At 45.5% G+C, this 18,538-nt stretch overlaps 1 protein-coding gene and 1 non-coding gene across 2 annotated transcripts in view; both read left to right on the forward strand.

Annotated features, from left to right (window-relative positions):
* Positions 1–18,538, forward strand: part of LOC145397198 (uncharacterized) — an 87,905-nt gene that overhangs the window by 47,074 nt on the left and 22,293 nt on the right. The gene's annotated exons all lie outside the window — the stretch shown is intronic.
* TRNAI-GAU (transfer RNA isoleucine (anticodon GAU)) lies at positions 17,964–18,037 on the forward strand. Its single transcript has one exon. It is a non-coding gene; the product is annotated as a tRNA-Ile (tRNA).

Genomic DNA, 18,538 nt, shown 5'->3' on the forward strand with positions numbered 1-18,538 from the left:
TACCTAAAACGATGATTACCACGAAACCAGTACTTTTTTCCATATTGGCAGAGAAAGAGAGAGAGAGAGAGAGAGAGAGTGTGTGTGTGTGTGTGTGTGTGTGTGTGTGTGTGTGTTTACTGCTTTCCCGCGTTGATATGTACGAAAAGAGTATGCTAGTGTTTGTGTGTGTGTGTGTGTGTGTGTGTGTGTGTGTGTGTGTGTGTGTGTGTGTGTGTGTGTGTGTGTAATTGTTCATAATACACGAATCATTCATCTAATTCTTTGTTTTGTTTTTTTTACAGGTAAGTGGTACACCATTTATCCGGTTATATGTGAGTACTGTTTATTCTCTCTCTCTCTCTCTCTCTCTCTCTCTCTCTCTCTCTCGTATTGTAGATTTGCTTCTGTCTGTCGCGCTGAGCAGACCCAAGCAGACTACGCCTACAACTACACCTAAGCAGACAACACGCCGGGAAAAATGAGGAGGTTTTGAGAAGGTTTATCTCCCGAGTGGACGCCGCATCTGCTCCATTCAGGGTGTACAGTTCACATCTAGGGCCCTTGTCAGATTATGTTACCACTACTACTACTACTGCTATGACTACTACTACTGCTACGACGACTACTACAACTACTACTACTACTACTTTTAGTATCACTACTACAACCTCTACTACTACTGTTACTTATACTATCACCACTACATCTACCACCACGACCACTACTGTTACCATTACTACCACTATACCACTACTACTGCCAACATCATGACTACTACTACCACTACTATACTACTTTCCGGCCACCATTACTATGACTACTACTACTACTACCCCCATTACTATACTACTACTACCCCCACTACTACTACTACTACCCCCATTACTTCGACTACTACCACTACCACCTTTAGCCTACTATGACTATTACTACCACCACCATTGCTACAACTACTACTGCTACTACCACTAGTACTGCCATTACTACGACTACTACCCCCAGTACTACAACTACTGCTACCACAACTGTACTGTTACTACTACTCTACTACTACTGCTACCACTACTACTACCACCACTACTGCCATTACTACGACTACCACCACCAATACTACAAGTGCTTCTACTACTACTACTACTACTACTACCACCACCACCACAATTATGCTGCAACTACTACTACTACTACTACTACTACTACTACTACTACTACCACTACTACCACCACCACCACCACCACCACAATTATGCTGCAACTACTACTATTTCTACTACTACTACTACTACTACTACTACTACTACTACTACTTTTTCTTACCTCGTTTTTCTGTCATAGTTTTTCGTTCCTACATCTTTCCTTCTTAAACTCCATTTTTCTACTCTTCCTCCATTTTATCTTCATCATTTTCGTCTTTATTTAACCAGAAATTTATCTTTCCTTCCTCTTTGTCGTTATTTTTGTCAGGGAAAAGCAAACGAGAGAGGGGAGTGAAGCAGTAGTCATCATAATCATCACTATCATTATCATCGTCATCATCATCACCATCATTATCATCGTCATCATCATCTCCATCACCATCATTATCATTATCATCATCTCCATCACCATCATCATCATCATCATCTCCATCACCATCATCATCACCTTTCAGATCCCTCTTTTCCCTCTACATCACCCCATCCTTACGTGGGAAGAGATGTGGATGATGATTGGTGATTGATGATGTTGATTAGTGATGGTTATGATGATTGGTGATGATGATGATGATGATCTTCGTATAGTTTATAAACGCTCGAACAAGCTTGCATGCATCGGCCTTGATCACCTTACGTCGGCAATCCACGCTGCTCGATCTCTGGCAGCCTTGCTATTTATCTCTCTCACACTATGAACTCGTCCCAAGTCTTTTTTTCGGTCTGCCTCTCGCAAAACGTACCCTCGACGTTCACACTTCTCACCCTCCACACCCAATTGTCATCTCCCGTCCTCTCTACATGCACAGACTATCTCAGTCTACCCCTCCTCATCACAACACCAATACACTCCAGTCCTATCCTACCTCTCAGCTCTACCCTCACCCTCCACATCTAATTGTCATCCTCCATCCCTTCAATTTACCCAAACTATCTCAGTCTACCCCTCCTCATCACAACACCAATACACTCCAGTTCCAACCTGCCTTTCAACTCTACCCTCACCCTCCATACCCAGTTGTCATCCTCCATCCTCTCTATTTACCAAAACCATCTCGGTCTACCCCTCTAGGATTTATTTCCCTCTTCCTCCGCGTTCGTCCTCTCTCTCTCTCCTAACTTGGTGGCTCCTCTTCCCGTCTCTCTTTCTATCCCTATTCTTCAAAAGGAGGATGGTGGGCTGCCAGAGATGGATAACTTCACCCTGCAGTTCACGTCGTCATGTCGTATCCTTCGCCTTTTTTTTTTTTTCTGGGCAACCTTTTCCTGTCAAAATCCCTCTTAACATACTTATGCCATTTTCTTTTTGGTCAGACACAAGGATTATCGTCACACACACACACACACACACACACACACACACACACACACACACACACACACACACACACACACACACACACACACACACACACACACCATCCTCATTCACCCACAAAAACAGGTCATATACAAGAAAAAACTCATTCTCATCTTCATCTCCAACATTACATTTCTTAAATTTCCCAAAAATCACAATGAATTCAGAACCAGAGAAGGGGTGGCGGGGGCGGCTGGCCCGCTGGTGGCGCCGCCTCTGGCGCCTCCTGAAGCGGCTGTGCTGCTGCTCCCGAGGGGGTGAGGGGGAGGAGGAGGAGGAGGGAGGGCGCCAGCAGGACCCTGGGCAGCCTCTCCAGTGCACCGACTCCCACGCCAACACCGACCACCGTGATGGGAAGCCCTAGGATGGGGTCGAGACCCACCCGTCGGTCGAGGTCGAGTCCCGAAGGGACGAGATCCACCCATCGGGCGAGGGCGAGTCCCTAAGGGACGAGATCCACCCATCGGGCGAGGTCGAGTCCCTAAGGGACGAGATCCACCCATCGGGCGAGGTCGAGTCCCTAAGAGACGAGATCCACCCATCGGGCGAGGTCGAGTCCCTAAGGGACGAGATCCACCCATCGGGCGAGGTCGAGTCCCGAAGGGACGAGATCCACCCATCGGGCGAGGTCGAGTCCCGAAGGGACGAGATCCACCCATCGGGCGAGGTCGAGTCCCTAAGGGACGAGATCCACCCATCGGGCGAGGTCGAGTCCCTAAGGGACGAGATCCACCCATCGGGCGAGGTCGAGTCCCTAAGGGACGAGATCCACCCGAAAGAGGGTGAGAACCCTCTCAGGAATGAGGGCGAGACCTTGGAGAGGGACCTGTATGTGCCTCACCAGGGAGTGACGATTGGCGAGGCTGGCAGTGTGCCGTGTGCGCCCAGAAGCATCGAGATATTTTCCGATAACCTGGCACCATCCCTCACCCCGCCCTCTAGACAGCCCTGCACTCCTGCCCTGGGGCCACAAACCCCCTGCAGCATGGTTCCAACGCCTTGCCAGGCCCCCCCACCGCCTGTGGATACCTCACCCTACCCAACCCCGTCGCTTAAGGACATGCCCTCCACCCCTGCCGACCCAGCACCGCTGACGCCACACACCCCCTGCCACACCCTCTCACCACCCTACCCGACGCCGACCCTCGGGGATCTGGCCCCGAGTCCCGCTGTCACTGCCTCCCCCGGGGGGTTCCTGCCGGTTGTTCACGACAGTACAGGGATGGGCGACCAGGTGCGTCAAAGGCGGGCAGTGGAAGGTGAGGAACAGTCGGAGAGAAAGACAGAGAGGGACGACGACGACAAGAAGGGAAAGGGAGAAGAGGACACCGCCTGGCCCTGGATAAGGAAGACATTAAAGAAACTATGCTGGATTTTCCTGGTCTTTCACGTCATTAATATGCTGCTGTACATCTGGGAACTGGGTGGAGAGGAGGAGCCGGAACTGTGAGCGCCAGGACTCTCTCCCCACAGTCACAGCTCACCCAACTCCTCTCAGGGCCACCACGTGAAGGCCCTCTCCCTCTGGTCCTCAAGGCTTCAAGGACGAGCTAGAGGGAGACACCCAGCTCCTCTCAGGGCCACCACGCGTAGGCCCTCTCCCTCTGCTCCTCAAGGCTTCAAGGACGAGCTAGGGGGAGACACCCAACTCCTCTCAGGGCCACCACGCGTAGGCCTACTGGTTCTCAAGGCTTCAAGGACGAGCTAGGGGGAGACACCCAACTCCTCTCAGGGCCACCACGCGTAGGCCCTCTCCCTCTGGTCCTCAAGGCTTCAAGGACGAGCTAGGGGGCGAGGTGGAAGGGTTCTCGCTTGACCACCACGCCCTGTACTCTTGGCTTGTAGTCTGTGAGCATCCAAGAGTACGGGTCCTCTTGGCGTACTCTGCAGCAGCCGCTTGTCATCCTCTTCGGTGATCATCCCTGAACACCCAGAGTATGGCGCCTCATCTTCTTTTTTTTTCATCTTCTCTTTAACTTTCGTGTATGTATATCTATTATCTATCTCTCTATCTATCTATTGCCAGACGCCTCAATCCCGTACGGGGTGGCCACAAACAAATCGCCTCCACGTCGCCCTGTCCCTCACCATTTCACTGCCCTGCTCCCAGTTCACACCTCCCTCTCTCATATACCTCTCAACCCCATCCCTCCATCTCATCCTCGGCCTCCACCTCACTCACATACACTCCTTGTCAGTCTCTCATCCTCTGTTATCTACCACTCTTTTATGCATATCTCTCCAGTGCTAATCTACGTTTCTCATTCTGCTGCATCTCTCTCTCACCTCTCTTTCTTTCTCTCACTGCATCATCAGTATCGTCCTCTACCATTCTGCTTTCTCTATCTCTCAGCCATTTCTGTCTTTACACTATCACTTCTGTGGTGAAAAAATAAATAAAATGGAGATATGGAAGAGCGAATTTTGGGAGAGAGAGAGAGAGAGAGAGAGAGAACAACATACGAAGACCCAAGTGTGATTGACGGAAGGACGACAGGTAAGAGAGACAGACAGACACAGAATAATGGCAGACTAAGGGAGACTGTAAGTGTTATGGAGAGAAACAGACAGGTAATGTTAAGACCAGAGATTACTGAGAGAGAGAGGAGGAGGAGGAGGAGGAAAATAGCAGATGTTAATACCGAAAGACAGACCAGAGAGAGAGAAAAAAAATAGCGTAAAACAGACCAGTGAGAGAGGAGAGAGAGAGAGAGAGAATTAGCAAACCATGTGTGATAGACAAAACACACTCTGTCTCTCTCTCTCTCTCTTTCGCCACGTCCACAGAAGCAGCACTCTGAACTCTACTTCCCCCCTTCCCGCCACAGAATAAACCACCAAATTGTTGCTTTTACGACCTGTTTAAAGCCCCTGTCGGTCTTTCAGTCGCCAAATGACCTACGTTACGGCGAGGGAAGTTAATATTGTGGGGTATTAGGGCGGAAGTTGTGTCAGTTTGTCTTTAACTATATTCCTTTTACAGTAACTTGGCCCAAAACTGCCATCTCTCCATCTTGAATATTGAGTGGTTGTAGATTAACACTAGAAGATGTTGCTAGTCACGAAGAAGTGCTGTGGAAAGGATGTAGAGTACGAAGAAGTGCTGTGGAAAGGATGTAGAGTCGTAGCATTCTCTCTCTCTCTTGAATGCTGAGTCGTAGTAGATTAACACTAGAAGATGTTGCTAGTCACGAGGAAGTGCTGTGGACAGGATATAGAGTCGTAGCATTATCTTCTCATTTCACCCTAACTTGGCCCAGATTTTCGTCCTTATATGACAGAAAAAGACCGTGCTATGGCGCTACATCCTTTACGTAGCACTTCTTCGTGACTAGCACCATATTCTAGTGTTAGTATATCGTTATAACTCGGCATTCAGAATGGAGAGATGGCAGTTCATTATAAACTATTTTTTTCTTTTTATCTATCTTTTGCCAGACGCCTTAATCCCATAAATGGTGGTCACAAACAAATCGCCTCCATGTAGCCCTGTCCCCTGCCATTTCGCTGCCCGTCCCCAAACTTACATCCCCCCCCCCCCATCTGACATACCTCTCCATTCCTCCATCTCATCCTCGGTCTCTACCCCTCCACCTCACTCACTCACACTTGTAGTCTCTCACTCCATCCCCAAACTTACACCTCGCTCTCACATACTCTCCACTTCATATTCCATCACAGCCTCCACCTCGCCCCTCCACCTCACTCACACACTCCTCGCTAGAACATGTACAGTCACCCCAAAAGGTATCGCGCAGGTATAGGGTACGATGATATTGGAGAAGATCATTGTAGCTCATGAATTCTCGGTGTGATTTACCCCTGATCAGTTTGCCTTACATACAGTGACATTACGGGCTGGAAAGGGTCAGAAACAAGCCATGTACAGCATCCTTCAGAGAGCAAGTTTATCAGCATGGGGGAAATAATCGCTGTTTAATTTCCAGCAGCCATCGTCCGGTGTCTTAAATTGCTTCGCGTCAAGTGTGCTCCGATACTTTTTGGTGTGAGTGTACACGCACTAAAAAAAATAAATAAATAAATCGTTTCCCTTGTGGTATGGTACAATATGACACGGAGACCAAGGATTCTGAACTTTAACCGGTACCAAATGAACGCGGTTTGACTTTTGCATTTTTTTTTTTTTTTTTTTTTTTTTTCAGAATTCATCGCTCCAGGGGTAACGTATTTTTTTATTAATTATTTTTTTTTTTTTTTTTTTTTTTTTTAAGTGATTGTACCTCCATTTTTTTTTTTTTTTTTTTTTTTTTTTCTGTTTTTACGGCCTCCCAATGCCTTCATCTGCAGAATGAGTTTTTTTTTTACGGGCTGTGAAGTTTTGTGTATGTGTGTGTGTGTGTGTGTGTGTGTGTGTGTGTGTGTGTGTGGAAGAGAAAGGAGAAAGATGGAAGGGGAGTGGGGAGAAGAGAATGTGGGTTGAAATGATGGATATAAGGAGAGAGGAAATAGTGATATCAGTGCCACCACGTGAAGGCATCGCACCATATGGGGGAGAAACAGCAAGTCTTGAGAAGTGTGTAAGAAGTGTGTAAGGTAATTTCACACTGGCTCAAGGTGCGTCGTGCAGGTGTGAGGGGAAGATATGAGAGTCGTGGGGGTAATAGCCAACCATTTCTCCGCGTTAAGTTCCTCTTCACGGTCGGTGCATCACGGCGCGTCACGGTACGGCGTGTTGTGACTCGGCTCTTAGTGTGGGGTAAATGGCCACTTGTAACTTGATTATCCACAGACGGCTGCGTGATAGGATAGCGGAAAAGCATCAGTTAAATTCATCTCTACGGTGTGGTGTGCCTTGAGTGAGCTCGTGGTGAGGTGTGGGTAGGGAATTGTGGGTACCTGAAGCGATCCACAGTCAGACATATGCAGCTGCCTGATCGTATGGAGGAATGGCATCAGTATTTCACGTCAACGGTCTGCCATATAACACATTATCACGGTTTGCTGTGAGTGGGCTCGTGGTGAGATTTGGGAAGGGAACTGTGGGTACCTGAAGCGATCCACAGTCAGACATATGCAGCTGCCTAATCTTATAGCGGAGTGGCATGAGTTAAATTTCATCTCTACCGTCTGCCATACAACACATTATCACGGTGTGCTGTGAGTGAGCTCGTTGTGAGGTGTGGGTAGGGGATTGTAGGTATCTGAAACTATCCACAGTCAGACATATGCAGCTGCCTGATCTTATAGCAGAGTGGCATGAGTTAAATTTCATCTCTGCGGTCTGCTTTACAACATATTATCCACAGGCAGACAAAGACAGCTGCGTGACCATATAGGGGAACACTATCAGTTAAATTGATCTCTGCAGTCTGCATTACGATGTATCACGTTGCTGTGTGTTGGTACTCTACTCTCAGCTAGGGGTAAATGAGCACTTCTTACCGTATCATTTATAAAGGCTGCAGCTTACTTGCATGCGTCGGCCTTGGTCACCTAATGGCGGCTGTCCATGCTGCTTGATCTCTGGCAGCCTCTCAGTCCAGTCCCTTATTCCAGAGGTCACACACTATGAACTCGTCAGAAGTCTTTTTTCGGTCTGCCGACATTCACACTTCTCACCTTTATAACCCAATTGTCATCCTCCATCCTCTCCACATGCCCAAATCTCATCATAACACCAGTACACTCCAGTCCCATCTTTCCTCTCAACTCTTCACTCGTAATCCTAGCCCCTCCCCCGCTCCCCAGGCCTCGCATTCAAGGACGCACTACACATCACTCTAATCATAGTCATTTCTGTACGTTTGAACCTAAGAATATCCTCTTCCTTGCAACTTAATACACTCTGTCCACTCTAACTTGGCCTAAAACTGTCATATCACCATCTTGTATACTTAGCTAAAACAAAAGATTAACACGAGTATAATGCTAGTCAGGAAGAAGTGCTGTGGAAAGGATGTAGAGCCTTAGTATTGTGTTTTTCAGTCACTGCGATACGTGAAATGAGCTGCAGAAGGACGAAATTCTGGGCCAAGTTAAAGTGAACGACCTACAGCTTCAGGCAGACATTAATTACCTTGTCTTACTGTGATGAAAATTGATGAGAGGATGGAGGGAAAAGATTTGTTGGTTTTGGCAGAGAGAAGGGGTATTCACACACACACACACACACACACACACACAAACCTCTCTCTCTCTCTCTCTCTCTCTCTCTCTCTCTCTCTCTCTCTCTCTCTCTCTCTCTCCATACTGCATCCTTTTTTTTTTTTTTTAATCCCCCTTCCTCATTCTCCACCTCTTCTTATCACTGCGAAAAACATCTCGAATTATAACTCGCAGGAGGGTCACAGAATTCCTAGCTTTATCTCGTCTCCTCCCTCCAGCATTGTTCCTCCTCTGTTCACCATTGTTCCTTCTCTGTTCTCCGTTGTTCCTTCTCTGTTCATTGTTTCTTTTCGTCAATACTATCTTTCTTCCCTCTGAGTCTCCATCCCTTCTCACCCTCCTCACTCCCTCATCAGTTTCTCACTCCTCACCTCTTTCCATCATTGTTCCTCCCTGCTCTTTCCCTTCTTTTATCCTCATCACTCTTCCTCTCTCGCTTCTGTTCTCTCTTCTCTTCCTCCTCCTTCTTCATCTCTTCTCACCCTCCTCACTCCCTCAGTTTCTCACTTCTCCCCTCTTTCCATCATTGTTCTTCCCTGCCCTTTCCCTTCTTTTATCCTCCTCTTCTCCCTCTTCCCCTCTCGCTTCTGAATCTGTGCACAACACTTTATTTCCAATGGCTGTGCAGCGCTTCTTATCTCTGTCCATCAATAGCCAGACGCCATAATCCCGTAAGGGGTGACCGTTTGCCTGAGTTAGTTGTTTTACGGGGGCACTAACCCTCCGCCAACCCCCTTGTTGACACGTAGGGAACACGTATGGGTTGGTTATATGGTGACCACCCAGCGTTGTAAATGGTTTCCCGGCCTACAGGAAACCATTTTGATTGTCACTCAGTGTAAATCCACCTGAAAAAGAAAAAAGAGCGATAAAAAGTGACAGGAAAGACGGGAGAAATGGGAAGAGAGGAGGGCAGACAGAAAAAGAATGATAAAATGAAGGAAGAAGTAGACAGCACAACATCAAGTGAGTGGATGATGGTCGCCACCACCTACCACTTCTTATGCTTTTTCTAATGCAGTTTCTCATTATGTGTAAAACCAATAGCAGTTTTTTTCCGCATAGGGTCCTCTCAGAATTTCCATATATATATCCCACAGTGTCTCTCGTAAAGGGAAACTAGTAGCAGTTTAGATTTGAGCGGTCTGTAAGTTTTCATTTCTGTACTCTCTCTCTCTCTCTCTCTCTCTCTCTCTCTCTCTCTCTCTCTCTCTCTCTCTCTCTCTCTCTCTCTCTCTCTCTCTCGGTAGCAGTTTATTTTTTTGCGATTTGTAATTGTGTGTATATTTCCTGCTGTCTCTCTTTTCCACGTAAGCAGAATCACTCGCAGTTTATTTCAGAGTGACGTGCAGTTTTTCCCAGTGTCTCTGTCTTATTTCCTTCGTTCATCCTTATAGTCGGTAGCAGTTTAAGTTCAAGTAATTGCAGTTTATCTTAAATTTTCAGTAATCTTCCTTCTAACAACCAGCAAAATCATGAACACTAAATTCTGAATGATGTACAATTTTTGCTTAATAATTTCTGCCATATTTCTTTAGTGTTTGTGCAATTATCAGGTTCCTTTTTTCGTGGGTGGTGGCGGCCATCATCCACTCACTTGATGTAGTGCTGCCTACTTCTTCCTTAGCCTTTAGCATTCTTTTTCTGTGCCTGCTCTCCTCTCTTCCTATTTCTCCCATCATTCCTGACACTTTTTATTGCTTTTCTTTCCGTTACAGGTGGCATTACATTGAGTGACAAGCCAAATGGTTTCCTGTAAGCCAAGAAACCATTTATAACGCTAGGTAGTAACCATATAACCAAACCATACGTGCTCCCTACGTGTCAACAAGTGGGCTGGTGGAGGGTTAGTGCCCCACCCCGTAAAATAAATAACTCAGAGTCAAATGGCCAACCCTTACGGGATTATGGCGTCTGGCAATAGATAGATAGATAGATTTTTTCGTGCCTCTAGTGCAGTTATTCCCCCGTTTTTCATGTCGACAAGAGCCATTGCGAGGGAAGGAGGATTTCTCTGTGTTAATCCCAACAGATCAGCTGAAGATGTACTTATAAATTTCCGCCCGTTTAGGAAGTCCAAAGGAGGTGGAAGACGATGATGAGGCGTTGAAATCATGCCCTCGAGTCGGCTGTGTCATTGTGTTGTCTAATTTGGTCTCATGAGGATTCTTGAGTTGGTTTTAAGATGTTTGTTGGTGTTTGTGTTCAGCCTTTGTTTCTTTCTTTAGGCCTCGTGTGTCCTTTGAAAGATAATTCTGGCTTCTGTTTATCGATGTTTTCCTTGCACTAACATGGTCCTCTCTCTCTCTCTCTCTCTCTCTCTCCCCCCACACCCCCTTTTTCTCCGTCACCTTTGCTTTCCCTCTCCCTCCGTCTCCCCTCCCACTCCCCCTCCCTCTCCTTCTCCCATACCCTTTCTCTCCCCCCCTCTCTGTCCCTCTATCTCTGTCTCCCTCTTCCTTTTGCTTACGGTCAGCCGCTCCCTCACACCCCTCCCCCTTTCTCTTCCTCATACCTTTCCCTCTGTATTTCGTTCTTCCTCTTCCTTCACTTGCCCATCTTCTCATACTCCTTCCTGTCTCACTTCCCTCTCGCTAAAACCTCTCACCCCCATCCTCCCCATCATTTTACTCTTTAACCTCGCTCTCTCCCTACCACCCCCTCTCCTTACCCTACACCCCCTGTTCCTACCTCTATGCCCTACACCCTTGCCTTTTCTCCTTCCCACCCTCTCCTTCCCTTGCTCTCTTTCTCTTCACACTGACTTCCCCCTGTCTTCCTCTTCCTCTCTCTCTCTCTCTCTCTCTCTCTCTCTCTCTCTCTCTCTCTCTCTCTCTCTCTCTCTCTCTCTCTCTCTCTCTCTCTCTCCCTTCCTTCCCTTCTTCTTCCTCTCTCATGCCCTGCTTCCTCTTTTCCTCTTCACATTTTCTCCTACCCCTCTTCTTCTCACACTCTCCTCCTCTTCCTCTCTCTCACACACTGCCACTCTTTCTCTTTCACTCCTCTCCCCTCTCCTTCCCTCCCTCTCTCGTTCCCCCTTTCCCTCCTTTCCCCCCTCTTCCTCTCACCCCCTCTTCCCCCATCCCCACCCTCACCCCCACCTTAAAACATTGACCAAGTACACATAATCTTTGCCACCCCAGCTGCCTGCCCTCCCCACCTTTTCACTCGCCTTGCATCCAGGACTTAAATAAAATCACATTCAGCCTTTTCGCCGACTGGAGGCTTTAGATTCGGAGCGATATTAAGTCAAATAAGAAAGTGTGTTGAGAGACTGAGGGTGTTTTTATTTAGTACGAGTTTTCACCCATTTTTTGCCCTCTTGGTCCTATGTATTTACTCGTGTGTTTAAAGACCAAATGAATGTCTTAAGGGAAATAACCTAACCTTTATCAAGTTAAAAAGTAATATGAGGGATTATTTGACTGGCTAGATTTTTCGAGTTTATAGCCATATTTATATATTTTTTTTTTCCCATTTTGCTGCTCGTTTTACTCGTGTGTTTTGTTCAAGACCAATTGAATTTATGGAGGGAAATATTGTAGCATTTGGAAATTTAAAAATGAGTAATTATTGGACTGGGTAGATTTTTTGTGTGATGCTATATATTTACTAGTGTGTTTAAGGCCAAATGAATTTATCGAGGGAAATATTCTAGCATTTGGAAAGTTAAAAAGTCATGTGAGTAATTATGTGACTGGGTAGGTTATTAGTGTGATGCTATTTACTACAGTCACGGCGCACGACTCTATGGTTGTTGTTATCGTGCCCTGGCAACCTACCGTTCAAAAGTGCGTCTGATTTCGTGTTTAATATGAGACGCATGTGATTCGTGTATAATATGTTTGTGTATAATATATCCGTGTATAATATGTTCGTGCATAATAATATGATTTCGTGTATAATATGATACGAAATCGGACGCACGTTTGAATGGTAGGTTGCCAGGGTACGATAATGACAACCTCAGAGTCGTGCGCCGCGACTATAGTGTGTTTAAGACCAGATGAATTTATTAAGGAAAATATTCTAGCCTTTATGATGTTAAAAAGTAATATGAGTAATTATTTCACTTTGTGTGTGTGTGTGTGTGTGTGTGTGTGTGTGTGTGTGTGTGTGTGTGTGTGTGAGATGTGTATAATTGACAAGGAGTAATTGGAATGGAATAACTGTCAGTGAAAGGGTTGTATAGACTTCGAAGTTACATTAGTTGAAGGATTAAGAGAGGAGTGAGTCTTAGGCTGAATATTATAAACAGTAGTAGTAGTAGTAGTAGTAAGATATTGAATGGTACTGACCGGATCACTGGAGATTCTCACCCCTTTCGCTAAACTGAAAATAGTGTGTGTGTGTGTGTGTGTGTGTGTGTGTGTGTGTGTGTGTGTGTGTGTGAACTAGCGGTATATTCTGCACTTCACAGCTTCATCATCAGATATCGTGAGTGAGTGTGTATGTGTGTGTGTGTGTGTGTGTGTGTGTGTGTGTGTGTGTGTGTGTGTGTGTGTGTGTGGTTAGCAGAGAGAAAAAAGTCATCTTAGTGAATGTCTTTATGGAGATTGCGTCTAACTCTCCCCTAATACAGTCCCCCCTTTATTAATATATACATGGGCATCAGAATGAGATCTTATGAAATACTTGATCGCACTGAAAGACATGGCGGAGATCTTGTCAGCCTTTCAGTATATGGGGTCTTTGTGCTAAGTAAGATAATTTGGCGTTAGTAAGAATATAAATAAAACTATCATGCTGTAAAAAGTATTAAAGGGGAGGGGGAGGCCAAGGATGAGATGGAGGGATGGAGTGGAGAGGGATATGGGAGGGATGTGTTCAAGGATAAGATGGAGGGATGGAGTGGAGAGGGATATGGGAGGGATGTGTTCAAGGATAAGATGGAGTGGAGAGGGATATGAGAGAGGGATGTGTGAGCTGGGAGCAGGGCAGTGAAATGGCAGGGGACAGGGCGACATGGAGGCGATTTGTTAGTGGCCACCCCTTACGAGATTAAGGCGTCTTGCAATAGATAGATAGATAGATGCTGTTTCTTCCCTCATCCCTGGAATGCCTCCCCGAAACTGAAGAGAATCATATGATGGTAGGAAAAAATATGAGGTCACGGAATCGAAGAAGGTAGGATGGTGCATGGAGAGGTCAGGGATGAGGCAGATGGGGTGGGAAAAAAGTTATAGTGTGTACTGCATCATTGTTATCGTGTGTGTGTGTGTGTGTGTGTGTGTGTTAGAGAGAGAGAGAAAAGTAGCGTTATATTCTGCACATCTTCGCAGCTTCATCATCAAAATGTGTGTGTGTGTGTGTGTGTGTGTGTGTGTGTGTGTGTGTGTGTGTGTGTGTGATCTGACGTTATATTCTGCGCTTCACACCATCATCAGATATCGTGTGTGTGTGTGTGTGTGTGTGTGAACGAGCGTTATATTCAGCACTTCTTCACAGCTTCATCAAATATTGTGTGTGTGTGTGTGTGTGTGTGTGTGTAAGTCCATCCAAGGCAGCGAAAGCCAAATTGATGACGATGTTGATGCTGATGATGATATACCAGAAGAACGGACTGGATAAATCGCAAAGTGGAAGGTGTTGCAGACGAACTCTTTTTTGCACTTTTCTGCGGACGTGTTTGTATTTCTCTGTTAATTAATGCTCCGTCTGAAAGCCCTTGTTGCTTGTACACCAAATATTTATTGTGTACCGGTTCAACACGCTTGCTAGTCGGTGTGAAAGGGTCGAGAGAGAGAGAGAGAGAGAGAGACTTGGGAGACTCCAGCTGCCACTATTTTTTTGTTTCATTTTCTTTAATTTACGTTTTTTTTACCTAGTGTACTTTGTTGTTGTTATTATTATTATTATTATTATTATTATTATTATTATTATTTGTTATTATTATTATTATTTTTATTATTGTTATTCTACTGCTACTACTACTAGTAATAATAATAATAATATAATATTAATAATAATGATAATAATAATGCTATGTATTTTCATTATTATTATTATTATTATTATTATTATTATTTTATTATTATTATTATTATTAATTATTATTATTATCATTATTATTACTACTACTACTAGTACTGCTACTACTACTACTACTACTATTTTTATTATCGTATTTTATTCCCTGCTGCTACTAGGCAATTTTTGATAGCTAAGAGAAGACCGCTCTTACAAATGCATTAAAAACTGTCTCTTCCTTTTTATATTATTACTATCTATCTATTGCCGGACGCCATAATCCCGTAAGGGGTGGCCGTTTGTCTTAAGTTAATTGTATTCCGGGGAAGGACACTAATCCTCCACCAACCACGCAGGGAACACGTATGGGTTGGTTGTATGGTTACCACCCAGCTTTGTAAATGGTTTCCTGGCCTACAGGAAGCCGTCAGGCTTGTCACTCAATGTAAAGCCGTCTGTAAAGGAAAGAAGAGTAATAAAAAGTGACAGGAAAGATGGGAGAAATAGGAAGAGATGTGATAGGGTGTTTTTTTTTTTTTGGTGATGGTGCACAGACATAAGCCTTTTTCCACTCGTACAGTTCAGCTCATTCAGGCTGTCTCATTCCCAACCATCACTTCATTCCGCTTTATCCAATGCACATACAGTATACCTTCTTTGCATATACAGTAATAGGTGGCCTAAATAGAAAATGTCTGGAGAAATACTTTGAAATGTTTTTTTTTTTTGGGGGGGAGGGGGGGGAGGATGGAGAAAGAGAGACTAAATAGGAGTGTACGTGAGTGTGGTGGAGGGGGGAGAGGGAAGGGTTGACGAGGATGAGATGGAGGGATGGAATATGGAGGTATATGAGAGTGGGGGTGTAAAGTAGGGGTGAGGGCAGCGAAATGGCAGGGGACAGGGCGACATGGAGGCGATTTATTTGTGGCCACCCCTTACGGGATTAAGGCCCTGGCTGTAGATAGATAAACAGATAGAATAAGGCAACTACTTTTATTTTTTTTTTAGAACTTGAAAAACGTGCTTCTGAACCTGCAAAGTCCAATAGGTGTGGCTGAGGGGAGCGTTCCTACTAAGTTTTTCATCAAAGGTGTTGGATCTCGAGGTATGCACGGCGTGGTGGGAGGGTGAGATGAGGAGGGGGGTGAAGAGTTAGGAGGTGGTGGGGGGATGAGATAAGGAGGGGTGAGCATTACGAGGTGGTGGGTGGGTGAGATCAGGGGTGTGTGGAGTTAAGAGGTGGTTGGGGGATGAGATTGGGGGGTGTGGAGTTAGGAGGTGGTGGGAGGGTGAGATGAGGGTGGGGGCAGTTAGGAAGTGGTATGGGGGTAAGATTGGGGGGATGTGGAGTTAGGAGGTCGTGGGGGGGTGAGATGAGGGTGGGGGCAGGTAGGGGGTGAGATTGGGGGGGTGGAGTTAGGAGGTTGTGGGGGGGTGATTGGGGTGGGTGGAGTTAGGAGGTGGGGGGTGAGATTGGGGTGGGTGGAGTTAGGAGGTGGGGGGTGAGATTGGGGTGGGTGGAGTTAGGAGGTTGGGGGGGGGAGATGAGGAAGGGGTGTGGAGTTAGGAGGTGGTGGGGGGTGTGGAGCTACGAGATGATGGTAGGGTGAGATGAGGAGGGGGTGAGGAGTTACGAAGTGGTGGTGGGGGGTGAGATTGGGGAGGAAGGGAGGGGTAAGCAATTCTGTGATGCTGGGATATGCACTGCTGGTGTTTGAGGAAGAAATTGCATGCAGGGTTGGCAGTGGCGAAGAGTAATTATTTTTTTCCTTTTTAGTTTGGTTTAGTCATGTTACATATACATGATATTTGAGTCGTGATAATTGCCTCTAAAATTAGTGTTATGGATTTTTTTCCTTGCCTTTTTCTTGCTACGTCCAAGCGATTTTATTCAACTCAGACGGTCCTTTGGTAATGAAAGGGTTAATGTACGATGCAGTGTTTATCCCCAGATGTACTTCCCCCATGTACTTCCCCATGTACTCCCCCAGTGTACTTCCCCCAATGTACTTTCCCCATGTACTTCCCCCTTGTACTCCCCCCATGTACTTCCCCCTTGTACTCCCCCCATGTACTTCCCCCAAAGTACTCCCTCTCCCGTGTACTACCCCCTCGTTCTGAAACCCTCATGTAAGCTGTGTACAGTATAATCGTTTGTAAATGTCAGTTAAAATAAGGTCCTCGATATATGAGTTCCATCCGCTGAAAGAATTTAGTTAGGAGAAAGATGCTAGTTTTTTATGGACAAGAAACCAAAGCAGGAGTGATGGTAGAGTCTTTGTGCATCAATACGTAGGCATATTTTAAAAATTTTTGGTTGCTTTGATATGCACGAGAGGGTGGGGGTCCTGTGATGCTTGTATTTGCACTGACGCTGATCAATTTTAGGCCAGGTTGGAGTGAAATGAGTATAGAAGGCCAGTCTACTAGAAAAATATCCAAGAGCGTCGTGTATTATTACGTAGACACATAATAAAAGATGTTGAATTGGTTTGATTTGCACGAGTGGGTTGGGGTCCTGTGATGCTTGTATATGCACTGACGCTGTTCAGTTTTAGACCAGGTTGGAGTGAAATGAGTATATAATGCTTCCCAAGTCCAGAAAACTACGTAGGATTCAGAAGCAAAGGCGTTGTGCTTTTATACTTGGGCATATGTTAAAGATGTTGGATTGATTTGATATACACGAGAGGGTTGGGGTCCTGTGGTGCTTGTATATGCACTGACACTATTCAATTTTCGGCCAGGTTGGAGTGAAATGAGTACAGAATGCCGCGTAAGTCTACTAGAAAATTAACCAAGAGCGCCTGGTGTTATTACGTAGTTATTCATGAAAGGTTTTGGCCCCTTTGATATGCAGGAGAGGGCGGGGGTTCTGTGATGCTTGTAGATGCACTGACGCTGTTTGACAAAGAAATTACACGCCACGGTCTCGGTAGCTTTGTGTATATTTCGTTAAGCACGTGAGTATGACACGATTATATTACAGGTATGATATTCCGTTTTATTACCCCTCCCCTGCCCTAGAGGAGCTCGGGAATGGGTATTGTTTTCACTCGTTTTGTGTCTGTCTGTTAACAGCTTTATGCGAAAACTACTGGTGCGATTTTGACTAAAACTACCGGGGTGATGCGCCATTACCATCTGATCGGCCAAGGTCCAGGCTGTAGGCCTAGAAAATGTAAAAAAAAAAAGGGAGGGTAAGAAATATGGCGATATTATAGTGATAAAAATAGCATACAAGGAAATACTGAAGCGTAACATGTAAATAAACCACACAGGAAGGAGTGCAACGAAGCCTCCTGTACCAGCTAGAGACTGACAGGGAGTGCGGCCCGTTAGCTCAGTTGGTTAGAGCGCCGTGCTGATAACGCGGAGGTCGTGGGTTTGACCCCCATGCGGGCCAGCAAGATTTTACATAAGCAAAGACTAGGGTTTGTATTGTAAGACCTCCGTAACACCTTTTCCTTAGCGATTTATTTGTATTTTCATAGCTAGCAAGATTTTAGGTAGGTAAACACAGTCTTGTATTAGTGCTGGAGTTCATATTCTAACACCTCCTTAAGACATTCTCCATAGCGATATATTTTTGAATGAGTGGTTAATATCATTCTCTACGTTATTTTTTGGAGAGTATGGCAATATTGGAAGGTTTTATATATGACACAGAAGAGATCAGTAAGGTGTAATAAACAAAATAAGTCGCTGAAGAAGAGGTGTTAGGGAGCTTCTTTACCAGGCGAGAATACGGATCTAGGAGAGGTAAAGGGAAGAATATGAAGTAGTAAATCATCATCATCATTATCAGTCATCATCATCATCATCACCGTCATCAGTCATCATCATAATCATCATCATTATCAATCATCATCATTCCATCAGTCTTCATCACCATCATCATCATCAT

Source organism: Coenobita brevimanus, chromosome 40, assembly GCF_032717465.1.
Source record: "Coenobita brevimanus isolate Jiangsu-jjx chromosome 40, ASM3271746v2, whole genome shotgun sequence".
In the NCBI taxonomy this organism is placed as follows: Eukaryota; Metazoa; Arthropoda; class Malacostraca; order Decapoda; family Coenobitidae; genus Coenobita; species Coenobita brevimanus.